Source organism: Chrysochloris asiatica, unplaced genomic scaffold, assembly GCF_000296735.1.
Source record: "Chrysochloris asiatica unplaced genomic scaffold, ChrAsi1.0 scaffold00066, whole genome shotgun sequence".
NCBI classification, from domain to species: Eukaryota; Metazoa; Chordata; class Mammalia; order Afrosoricida; family Chrysochloridae; genus Chrysochloris; species Chrysochloris asiatica.
In genome coordinates, this window is record NW_006408584.1 from 1,927,926 (window position 1) to 1,939,869 (window position 11,944).

An 11,944-nucleotide genomic window follows, 5' to 3' on the forward strand; every position below is an offset into this window, starting at 1 on the left:
ATACTGCCCCATCCTGGGCCAACCTCACAAATGTTGCTACATTTGAGCCTGTTGATGCTGCCACTGTGCCAATCCATCAATTGGGGGTCTTCCTCATTCTCTCTGACCCTCCACTTTACCAAACATGATATCCTTCTCCAGGGACTGGTTGTTCCTGTCAATATGTCTGAAGTATGAGAAACAAAGTCTGCTTCAAAGGAGTACTCTGGCTGTACTTCTTCCAACATAGATATATTTGTTCTTTTGGCACTTCATGAACTTTCAATATTCTCCTCCAACACCATAAGTCAAATGCATCAATTCTTCACTATCCAACTTTTGCATGCATATGAGGTTATTGAAAATACCATGGCCTATGTCAAGAGCACCTTTGTTCTCAAACCACCACTCATCCTTCAGTTTGTTGTACTGTGGTGGCTTGTATGTTGCTATGATTCTGGAAGTTATGCCGCTGGTATTTTAAATATCAGCAGGGTCACCCACAGTGGACAGGTTTCAGATGAGTTTCTAGAGGAAGATAGACTCTGAAGAAGGAGAGATAAACTACTTCCAAATATTTAGCCACTGAAAAGCAGTGACAAGTTTTAAAGGCACTGATATATGGTGGAGGCATGTCTGACCTCCTTTTCATAGGAATTGACTTTCCACTGATTTTGAGGTTGATTCTCTTTCCCACTTGTGAAGTCAGAGGAAGTCAGAGACTGCCCAGGCCTGGTTTTTGCAGTTGGCATCAGGAGCAGGATTCATTGCAATGACAATGAATACATGAGGTTTTATAAGAGAAAAAAATGAAGAGGTTTGGGATAAATTATTCAGCTGAAGGAAGAGTAGTTTCTGGAGTTGCCAGGAACTGGTATCAGGCTGGTTAAACAGATGGCTGATAGGGGGACAGAGCCTACTGGATTCAACCTTCCTGAAGCCCAAGACCATATATATGCATATGAATGGGGTTAATCTAAGGGTGGAGAATAAAGGTTTGAACTTGAATGTTCTTACATGGTTTACATGTTTGGCTGCCTTATGTATATTAAGGAGCTCTAGTAGCATAGTGGTTATGAGTCAGGCTGCTAACCTCAGGATCAGCAGTTTGAAACTACCAGCTGTTCTATGGGAAAAAGATGAGGATTTCTGTGCCTGTAAAAATTTACAGCCTCGGAAACATCATACAGGGTCACTATGAGTCGGAATTGACTCCACAGCACAATACCATGGATATTGGTTTCTCTTCCCTTATATTGTAAAATAGACATGCATGTGTGATTGTTGTTCTGTTCGAACAACTGCCTCTTGGTCTATGTGTAAGTTCCTCATGAGCGCAATTTAGTCTTCTGGAATACTCATACTCAGCAATATGGTCCATAGCTTGTCATGATCCACACAGTTGAAAGCGTCTCCATAGTCAATAAAGCACAGGTAAACGTATTTCTGGTATTCTCTGCTTTCAGCCAAGACCCATCTGATGTCAGCAATGATATTCCTCATTCCTTGCCCTCGTCTGAATTTGGCATGAACCTGTGGCAGTTCCCTGTTACTGTAACGTAGCTGCTTTTGAATTATCCTGAGTATAATTGTATTTGCATTGTGATATTAATAATATTCTCTGATGATTTCTGTGTTATGTTGGGTTACTTGTCTTTGGAATGGGCACAAATATGGATATCTCTCAATCAGTTGGCCAAGTAGCTGTCTTCCAAATTTTTTGACATAGCTGAGTGAGTACCTCTAGTGCTGCATCAGTTTGTTGAAATGATTCAATTTGTATTCCATCAATTACTGGAGCCTTATTTTTGCCAATACCTTTAGTGTAGCTTGAACTTCTTCCTTCATATGTTACCTCTTGAAATGGTTGAACATCAACCATTTATTTTTAGTACAATGACTGTATATTCCTTTTATCTTCTTTTGATGCTTTCTGCATCGTTAAATATTTTCCCCAAATAATACTTCAGTATTGCAAGTCAAGGCTTCAATTTTTGCCTTAGTTCTTTCAGCTTGAGAAACACAGAACATAATTTTCCCATTTGTTTTTTTTATTCCAGATCTTTGTACATTTTGTTATAAAATTTACTTTGTCTTTTGGAGAAGCCCTTTGAAACTTTCTATTCAGCTCTTTCATCTCTTCATTTCTTCCATTTGCTCTAGCATCTGTATGTTGGAGCTCTCTTCTCACATCCATTTTGGTCTTTTCTTTCTTTTTGACTTCTTAATGACCTTTTGCGTCCTTCCTGTATGATATTCTTGATGTCATCTCACAGCTCTTCTAATCTTCAGTCATTAGTGTTTAATGCATCAAATCTATTCTTGCGATGATCTCGAGGTCATATTTTAGCTCTCATGGACTTGTTTTTAATTTTCTGCACCATCAGCCTGAACTTACATATAAGCAATTTATGGTCTGTTTCACAGTCTGTCCCTAACCATTTTTGGGGGATGATGATATATGGAGCTTTTGCATCATCTCATTCCACAGATGTAGCCAATTTGATTACTGAGTACTCCATCTGGCAAAGTCCATATTATGATAATCTTTTTGTTGTTTAAAAAAATATTTGCAATGAAGAAATCATCAATCTTGAAAAATTCTATCATGTAATTTCCAGCATCATTTCTATCACCAATGCTATATTTTCCAGCTACTGATCCTTCTTGTATGTTTTCAATCACCAGTAATTATCAATACATCTTGATTGAATTTTTGATCAACTTCAGACAGAAGAAGTTGGTAGAATTCTTTAAATTCATCATCAATGGCTTTAGTAGTTGGTACATAACTTTGAATTATAGTGTTGTTAATTGGTCTTCCTTGTAGCATATTATCCTATCACAGTTAGCATTATCCTTCAAGATATACATTTAAATGTTATTTTTGATGTGAATGTGAAGCCATTCCTCTTTAATCTGTCATTCTGGCATGGTAAACCATGTGATTGTCAGGTTCAATATGGTCAATTCCTGTCCATGTCAGCTCATTAATGACTAGGATATCAAAGTTTATGCATTCCATTTCATTTTTAACTTCAATTTTTCCTAGATTTATTACATATATATAAGTTTACTGGGTTTTCTTTTCTAGAAAACCCAGTCTAAGACAACACATAACAGCAATAGTACAGTATGTAAACACAAGCTAAAATCTTATAAACATATATGAAGCAAACATATGATGAATAGCAAAAACAAGTTATAAGTGTATATGTATGTATAAAGGAACATTTAGAAATGTATCAAAAACACAATAATTCATATTGCTTAGGGATAATATACCAGAAGTATCAAAAACAGGGTGAGAATGATGCTGTCTAATTCAGGGAGGTTAGGAAGTAGGGAAAGGAATAGCAGTGAGATTTTCACTGTAATTAACTTATTTTTAAAAAGGAAAGATATATGATATAAATAGAATAGATTATGCTAAAATCTGTTAAATATGGTCCATACATGAGCAATGGTTTTATTATTTGTGCATATTTACATATATTATGTATATTTTAAGTATTTCATAATTTAATGATGAAATTGCTTTAATAAAGATATTAATTTACTCTTCAAAACATTAAATTCATGCTATAGTCCCCTGTTATTGGTGGCAGGGGGTAACAGGGTTTGAGCATGCATATGTGTTAATGAAAAAATATATTATAGCTCACATTTCCTTTAAAGATTACATCCTTGTTTTACTATTGCTTATAAATTTAGCTCAGTTTAGTGTAGATAGCATATAATATGAACAAAAATGTTTTAAATAAGGTAAACTTCTCACTTTTACAAGTATTGTAATGGAAGAAGATAATTTTGCCATAAAATGATAGATTTTAAATTGTCATAAAATGAAAGAAACAGAAGTTAAAAAGTTAAGCCTGTAGCCATCAAAGTGGGAGAGAAGAATGAATGATTCATGAAATGAAGCTATTTATTTTTTGTTTAAAGAGCAAGTCCCCATTTTCCTGTTTTGTATTTGTCTCCTGTCATGGAGTTCTCTACCTTTCCCATCTCCTAAAGGTTGCATGATGATTTTTTGAGAGTTGTTCTCACACCTGTTGATCAATAATACTTTCAGAAGTCTGAATTAAAGTAGTCCTAAAGCTTGTCAATTATGTTGCTTGTTGTTGTGTCGTTGTGTTGGTTCCAATTCATAGGGTTTCTAAGCAGCTGCTGGGAGTTTGAACTGCTGACCTTGTGGTTAGCTGTCCAGTGCCTATCCTACAACGCCACACCAAGACTTCTTTAAAAGTATTTATCGTTGTTATTAAATGCCATCAAGTCAGTTAGGACCCATAGCGACCCTGTTTAAGGTTTCAGAGATTTTAAATCTTCAGGGGAGCACAAAGCCTCATCTTTCTACCACGGAGTGGCTGGTAGGCTCAAACCATAGACCTTGTGGCTTTCATTCCAGTGCTTATCGTATGGAGGTGATACATTCCCATTTAATTATAATTTAAAGAATAAGTTACAGCAAATCTTTTATATTCACAATTGCTTTAATAGAGAAACCATTACTCCTGAAATGTTAAACAGCATGCTGGTGACTATTAGACAAAAGTTTTATAAAATGTTCTCTCAATAACTCCCTCAGCACCACCATATAAAAAGCACAAGATTAGTTTAATGTGTGAAACTCATAGATATATAATTATTCATGATCATAGTATGTATATGTTGTTGTTGTGAAGTGCTGTCGAGTAGATTCCAGCCCATAGTGACCCTGTATAGAGTTTCTGAGGAGCAGCTGGTGAGCTTGCAGTTCAAACAGCTTTACAGTTTTGTGCATTAACCCACAGCACCACACCAGGACTCCATAGTATGTATATAGAGAGTTGTATAAAAGAAGATTTGATGATACAGTGGGTTAAACATTTGATTTTGGTTTGAACCTACCAGCCACTCCAAGAGAAAAATATGTGGCAGTCTGCTTCTGTAAAGAATTCTATCTTAGGAACCTATGCAGCAATTCTACTCTATCCTACAAGGTGGTTATGAGTCAGAATCAACTTGATGGTAGTGAGTTTTTACATTTATCATAGACATTTTTAACTACAAAGAAAAAATTCTTGGAAGGAACTCAATAACAATTAACAAAGAAAAACCAGGAATGTAGAGGATCCTTTGCATCCTGAGATCCCTGCACTGTACTGAAAGCCCTTGATCCATGAGCCAGGAGACACAGTGATGTGAGACCAGAGATGATGAGAAGCAGCAGAGAAGTAACTATAGCAGAGGCAGCAGAACCAAGAGTGTAAGACAGACTGGTGGGTTTCCCATACATAAAACAAGAAAATCAAGTGTCTTCGGGCAGAAGTCTTACTCGAGGAGTAGGATGCCTCCCAGACATTTGTCTGGGAAATTGGGTTTGCCTACACACTGTTGTTGTGTTTGTTCCCTGGATCTATTCTGGCTAAGGCTTACTGGTTGTGTTGAGTGCCTTTTGGGCATTTACTGACATATAATAAAAGAGTTTTGTAACATTACCATAGCAGGACAGAGGCAAGGGCAGCATGACTGAGGGTGAGGACCACAGTGAGGTCTGCCTGTGGCCATGACTGGGAAGAGGCTGTCCTGAATTAAATAAAGAAAATGTATCTTGAGCATTTCTGATCCTGAACTGTAATTTCCCTATTATTGTTGCTATTGTATGTCATCAAGTTGGTCCCAACGCATAGTGACCTTGTGTAGACTTTTTGAGGAGTTTTGGTGTGATGTTTTAGGATAAGCTCTGGACTGTAAACTGCAAAGTTGGTAGTTCAAACCCACCAGTCTCTCCTTGGAAACCCTATACAGGGTTGATATGGGTCGGAACTGACTTCACAACACTTAACAACAACAACAAATCTTTATATGAGAAGAAAGCCTCATCTTTCTCTCTTAGAGTGGCTTCTGGGTTTGAACTTTAGCCCAACAAATTACGCACTACTACTCTGGTAGCGTGGAGCTCTGGTAGCGTAGTGGTTACGAATCGGGCTGCGAACCTTAAGGTCAGCAGTTCGAAACTACCAGCCGCTCCGCGGGAGAAAGATGAGGCAGTCTGCTCCCGTAAAGATTTACAGCCTCAGAAACCCTGCGCAGGGTCGCTATGAGTCGGAACCGACTCCACGGCACATAACAACAACAACAACACAAGCACTCCATGTTAAATTCCTTAATAAACCCCATAATTAAAAAAAAAGAAGAAGAAAAATTCTCACAATCAATGATCTTATAACATGTTGGTGTAGTTCATTTCTAGGGAGTGAATTCCAACTTATGCTAAACTTCTAGATGCAGAGTAGAATTGCTTCATTAGCTTTCCAAGGCTATGACCTTTTTGGAAGCATATTGCTAGGCCTTTCTTCTAAAGTGCTTTTGGGTGGGATCAATCTTTCATTTAGCAGTTGAACACTTAACTCTTGTGCCACCCAGGGATCCTTTTATAGGATAATGTAATTAGCATAGTGTAGTCCTGGTGTGGTGCTGTGGGTTAATGTGCCAAACTTCAAAGCCATTTAAACTGCTTGCAAGGTCAGTGGTTCAAGCTCACCAGCTGCTCCTCAGAAACCCTATACAGGGTCACTATGGGTAAGAATCAACTCAACAGCACTTCACAACAACAACAGTCAAAATAAGGATTCTTGGTGTGGCACAGTATGATAAGGCACAGTATGGACCTCAAGATCAGTTTGAACTGAAAGTTGGTATTTCAAACTCACCAGGTGGTCCTTGGAAACATTACACAGGGTTGCTATAACCTGCAACTGACTGACCTGACAGTACTTAACAACAAAAACAAGTCAAGATAAACTCATATGAAAGAATCAGTATGGATGCATTAACCAATGAAATATATGTCAACAAATATTTTTTATGAAATTATATTGTAAATATTGTCAGAGTGAATGGAAATGATTGAGGTATAGTGGGGCTACTTGGGCGATGTTTGAGTCAGTTTCAGGTGAATGAACTCGTAATAGAAAATGATTAGAAATGCCACAGTTATATTTATACAAACTTTTGTAATTTTCCCATTTTCAGGTCATGTAGATTAGTGTTTTTAAACTTGTGATTCATAATAATCAGGAGATATTTTTAAAGATATAAATTCCCAGCTTCTACACCCTGATTCAATGTGGTAGAAAACACTTATCTGAATTTTCATTTTTTCATAGTTGTTTTTCATATATGGCCTGGCGAGGGAATCACTGAAATGAAGATGTTTTCATATACCTGAATCTTTTTATTGTTGTTCACCTTGCACATAGCTCTCTTTTTGAATTTTCACAATATATCTATTGTAATAATTGATTTTCTATGGTTTTCACCCACTACTGTTAAACTCCCAAGGGATAGAGCCCACCACTCATCTGACAGTTTGACAGAGCTATATATTTATAATTACATATCTGCTACAGTACCTCACACATTTTTTGGTACACAATGTTGTTGTTCTTATTAAGTGCTACTGAGTTAGTTCCAACTCACAGCGATCCTGCATAGGGTTTCTGAGGAGCAGCTGGTGGGTTTCAACCACCAACCTTGTAGTTTGCAGTCCAGGGCTTATCCTATAGTGCCACACTAGGAGTCCATTGGTGCACAGTAGGTATTTTTAAAATAATTTGAATTGAATCCCTACCACTATTCCCTTTGGTGCATCTTGCTATTTTCTGCTCACTTATCACTTCTCCCAGATCCCTGAATTCAGCTGTTGAAAAGAGACACCAAACCAAGGTAAAGTTAAGAGTAATATGAATGTTTGCCAGATCACTACTTGGAAAACTTCCACAAAAGAAGTAACTAAGCCTCATTTGAAGATGCTTTAATATAGTGGTAACTGATTTATTTCTTCTTTGAAGCAAAAATTAATAAGGTTGGACAAATCTTAATGTACTTTTGGAAACAGAATATTTGAAAATGAGAACCTTGGAAAGTGAAAGATGCATGGTCTCCAAGCCCAAAGCATGTGCAGATGACCCATATTTCTATCATGCACACACAAAGATAATCTAAGAGAATTTAAAAAATATGATTAACATGTTGTTCCTTAAATGACAGCAAAGAATTTGGTGATATTTGTAATATAGCCATTCTGTAGCCCAAAGTATTTTAATAAAAGTTATTATCTGCATAACTCTGATCTAAATAAATATGTTTCTTAGTTTAAAAATTAATAATTCCAAAAAACTTCAAAATTATTAAGAAAATACTTTGTTTCAGAACCCTCTGGAGCATAATTTTTATCAATTTTTAAGTTATTTAAAAAATATGTGGGAAGTTGGGCTAGATGGTGGTCTAGGCAAAAAGATTGTACAGATTCTTTATAACAAAGATAAGGAAAACCAAATGAAACAGAAGCAGATGATAGTCTTAGAACTCTGAGCTTTAGAAGAAGGGATTAAAAAGTGGATTGGATACTTACTAGGAAAGAGAGCTTAGCAGATGTGACAAAGAAAGGAGAGATTGATGACCTGTGATGGTGGACCAGATACCCACAGACATTCTGAGGTTTGGGAGCGACTTTGGGACAGGAAAACATACTGGCCTTGCAGAAACCTACTGATGGCTCATGGAACAAAGCTGTGATTTTTTTCTAGTTCCCCATATCCTTGGTGACCAGAGATGTGGCCAGATCCCACCTGTGTAAATCCCAGGGAAGCGCCTCCTTTCCTGGAAGTCAGAACCATACAGAGGTGAGCATCGCAGTTGTAAACCTCATTAAAGTTGTGAGGAGCTGTCTGCATTAACCCTGCTTGGGCAATCCTTGTTACAAAGCTTCAGAGCTGGACCTGGCCAACCCTGGACTAGCCCTCACTAGGAGAGGCATCTGAAAAGATGTGTGGGGGAGGAAAAAGATAATGGTGATCTGTGCAGTCAGCCAGGCACAGAGAAGATATGAACTTTCTTAGGTCACTGTGAAGGTAAGAGGGAAGTAGGTAGCACAGAGGTATACCACTTATTGTGGAAAAAAGTCATTGCCTGCTTTTTTCTTTTTACTTTTTTTGCCTTGTTTGCTGATTTGTTTGCTATTTTTCATCCTCTCTTGTGTGTGTGTTTTCTCTTCTTGCCTCACCCAATAGGAGACAGCAACTGCATCCATACAGTCCAGCCACAACCATAACCTCTACAACTCCGCCCATGGGCAACAATCAATACCAGCTCTTACATACTGAATCAACAACAACCAACATCATTTAAAATCATCCTTAATTGAACTGCATAAACAGCAAACATAGAACAAAGCTCATCACCTGATCACACCCAGAAGGAGAAAGTTAGTGAGTGCCTAATAATACATCCACATACATTCATCAACTTAATATAAATACAACAAGACTACAAAGTTTTGAAAGAAGCAGTCAATTTCTGTTAACATGAAGAAAGAAGACAGAGTGGCTCAAACAAATGACCAAGAGGCAGAATAGAAAATATTTTTGAGGATAAAAAGGCATTTGAATTACCTGAAAAAGATTTCAAGAGAATGATGTCTAGGTAACTTCAAATGATTGACAGAAAGATCAAGGAAAACAAGGAAGAATTCAGGAATGCACTGCAGGAACAATAAAACAAAATAAATAAAGGAATGGAGACAACACAAAATCCTGAATATTAATACTAAGATATCAAAAACGAACAATACATTAAAAGGGCAAAGGAGTAGATTCGAATCAGTGAAAGCCCAAATTAGTGGGCTTGAAGATAAATCTTTCAATATGAGCAAACTAGAAGGACCATCAGAAATAAAAAAATGAAAATATAATAAGAAGGCCTAAAACCAATGTAGACCAACATGAACAGGAATAATTTACAGGTGTTCAGAATTTCAGAATGGAAAGAGACAAAGAAACGTACAAAAAAGATAGTCAAAGAGCTGTTAAAAGAAAATTTCTGTAACATCTTGAAAGATGGGAAAATATACTTGCAAGATTGAATGAACCCTAAACAGGATAGATCCCAAAAGAAAATCACAAAGGCATTTCATAATCATACTTTTCAAAATCAAATAAAAGGAAAGAAGCTTGGGAAAAGCAAAAAATTACTTACAAAGGAGAACCAATGAAATTATACTCTAATTTGTTAGCAGAGTACATAGTCAAGAAAGTAATGGGGAGACATATACAAAACTCTGAAAGAAAAAAATAACTGCCAACCAAGAATCATATACTCAGAAACACTGTCCCTCAATTATGATGGGGAAATTAGAACATTTCCCGATAAACAGAAATTAAAGGAATTTGTAGCAACCAGGACAATTTTACCAAAAATGCTAAAGGGAGCCCTTTGGCTGGTGAGCCAACAACAACAGACAACAACTAGAGATTGACATACACAGCAACACCACCCAGAATTCAATCCAGATGTGTAAGTATCCAAAGTAAAACAATCCTACAAGATTGAAAATAGGGAATAAAAATATCAATTTATAATGAAGAAAACTACAAAGCAAAAAAGAGGGAAATATGTAGATATAGAATTTTCAAATGTCAAGGAAGTCATGCAGATTTCAGGACACAACAGACTTGTTTTAAATTTAGGGAGAAAAGAATAAATTATGAGGTAACCTCAAAGAAAATATACCTTCACATAAAATCAAGAAAAGAGAAATCCATGAAGATTTTGTAAACATTAAGACAATGAATAAATTGACAAGAAACCACACAAACAAAATGAACTCAGAAAAGAAAAATATGTGGAACAAAGAAACCAACAGCACCACAAAAATACACTCACCAAAAGAACAGCAATCAATGTATAACTATAATGCTCTGGACTGCAAGGTCAGTTTGATCCACAAGGTCAGTGGGTCAATCAGAAACATGCAGGAGCTTTGGGGGGCTTCATGGTGGACTAGGCAGAAAGGTTGTGTAGTTCCTCCCCACCAACCTTGCCTCAGTTGAACATGAAAAACCCTGGAACTATGAACATCAGATAGAGGGATATAAGAAAGTAGATTGAATACTTACCAGGAATGAGGTTTGGAACAGAAGCATAAAAGGAGGTAACTTCTGATCTGGGATGGTCAATGTGTCCCATTGCAACCATTTTGAATGGGAGTCAACAGATAGAGGAACAAGAGAACTCTTCCAGTGCAGAAACTGGACAGCTATGTACAGAGACAAAGGTGCAAATATTTTTTTCTTCCTTTCCTTTTGCTCAGTTTACTCATCTCCATTCTGGTGACCAGATGGGAGACTTATATTAGTAGATAATTTCAGGGAAGGATCTGCTCCAGGTGCAGAAGGATCTGCACCACACAGATTGCTGAGTGCAGAATCGAATGGGGAGGAGACAATAGGAAGAGTGCTGACCATCCCTGGGATGGTTCTCACTAGGAGAAACAGCTGAAAGAACATGAAGGGAGGAAAAAAACAAACAAAAGCTTGTTCTAAATTACAGAGGCACAATGACAACATTGTGAAATTTCTCAGGTGGCTTTGAAGGCAAGAGTCCATTGTTGTCGTTGTTGTCAAGTGCCATGGAGTCAATTCCGACCCATAGCGACCCTATATAGAGTTTCGAAGGAGCAGCTGGTGAGCTTGAACCACTGACCTTGCAGTTCAAACGGCTTTGCACATTAACCCACAGCAACACACCAAGACTCCCAAGAGTCCATTGTTGTTGTTGTTGTTAAGTGCAGTCAAGTCAGTTCCGACCCATAGCAACCCTGAACAGGGTTTCCGAAGCTGTAAATTTTTACTGGAGAAGAAAGCCTAATCTTTCTCCAGCTAAGCAGCTGGTAGTTTCGAACTGCTGGCCTTGAGGTTCACAGCCCCTTTTGTAAGCACTATGCTACCAGAGCACCTTAAGAGTCCATTAGGAGGCACTAAAGAATTACTCATATTGTCCCAAAGTTTTTTGTTTGTTTTCCTTTTTACAGTTTTATTATGTTTATATTTTTTTTTGGGTTTTTATGACTTTTGACTTTCATTTTTAATATTGTGTTTTAGTCCTCCTTCTGTCTTGTGGGAGCTCTATCCCTTCTTGA